This window comes from Psammomys obesus, unplaced genomic scaffold, assembly GCF_907164565.1.
Source record: "Psammomys obesus unplaced genomic scaffold, mPsaObe1.curated_primary_1811, whole genome shotgun sequence".
Classification (NCBI taxonomy): domain Eukaryota; kingdom Metazoa; phylum Chordata; class Mammalia; order Rodentia; family Muridae; genus Psammomys; species Psammomys obesus.
In genome coordinates, this window is record NW_026596073.1 from 22825707 (window position 1) to 22827278 (window position 1572).

Below are 1572 nucleotides of genomic sequence, written 5' to 3' on the forward strand. Positions count from 1 at the left end.
GGGGGGAGCAGCCTTACCAGGCCACAGTAGAGGACAATGCAGCCACTTTTGATGAGAACTGATAGACTAAGATCAGAAAGAAGAGGAGAACCTCCCCTATCAGTGGACTTGGGGAGTGGAATGCATGCAGAAAGGGGAGGGAGGGTGGGATCGGCAGGGGAGGAGGGAGGGGCTTATGGGGGATACAAAATGAATAAAGTGTAATCAATAAAAAATTAAAAAAAAAAGAATTTACCTCTTGTGCATCTATTACATCAGATGAGCACGGTTATTGTCTCATTATGACAGCTGCAGCACAAGGATTCTCATGGATCATTCCTCTCTTTTTCTCTCTCCCGAATTAGCAAATGCTTGTCCGGTTCCATTGGCAGACTGGCAGCAAATACAGGGAGCAAAGTTCTGGAGCCAGAGAACAAAATTTGACTAGGCCCTCACAGCTCTGGAAACTTAGCCCTGCTCTTCCAGCCTTGGGTTCTCATCTGTAAACAAACCACTGCAAAGAAAACCCCAGAACACAGACACATTAATAAACAGTCACTCATCGATTGCCGGCTCTCTTCCCAAAAAGGAGGGAGTCGCTGGTCACGAACACAAATGATTCCCGCCACCAGAGAGTATATTCCCATGTGATAAATTATACATGAATTTTTAATAAAATACGGCATTTTTTTTCAAAAATAAAATAAATTCATATTAACACAAACAGTCCATAGTCTATAACTGAGTGGGAAAGTTTAACGTGGTATTATAATTTGAAAAGTTGTTTTTACGTTCTACTACCCAAAAAATAGTTCCACCAGTCAGAACCCCGAGTAATGCTCTAATTCCTTCCTTGTCCACCTCTGTATAGGCAGAAATAACTCAGAAAGATACCAAAAATCAGAACCGACAACAGACATTTCACAAGGAAGAGCTGCTAATGGCAAGCCATCATGTCCAGGTGCTAGACGGCAGTGCTCTCATTGTGAGTGGCTACAGCAAAAAAATATTTTTCTTTTTTAAATCTGTGTGTGTGTGTGCGCGCGTGCGTGCATGTCAGGGTCAGAGGGCAACCTTAGCTGTGGATCTCTTCCGTCAGATTCAGTAGGTAAAGGTGCCTATCTGCAGGCCTGACAACCTGAAACAATTCCCAGAACCCATATAAAGAAAGAAGAGTCCCAGCTCCCAACAGCTGTCCTCTGTCCTTCACACATGACATCCTGGTGTCTCGGGAGCAGCAGGGTTAATGAAAAGTCACAATGGGTACTTCCTGGGATAGTGCTACTGTCACCCTAGCACTGCTGAAGAGTAGAAACTACTCCTATGGAAATAGGGAGCTGACAGAGAAGGGGAGTTACTCTTCCACTGTGTGAATCACAGCGACATCTGGGACAGGAAGTTGCTTTATTAGACCTTGTGAGATGCTAATAGAAACCTGGAATTAAGAGGGGTCAGAAGGAACACACAATAAATAATAATAATAATAATAATAATAATAATAATAATAATAAAACTACATCCCTGCCATTCTTCAGGTCACATAGAAAACAGCAATGCAAACAAGAGTGGAGGACTGCGAAATTAAAGGCTTGA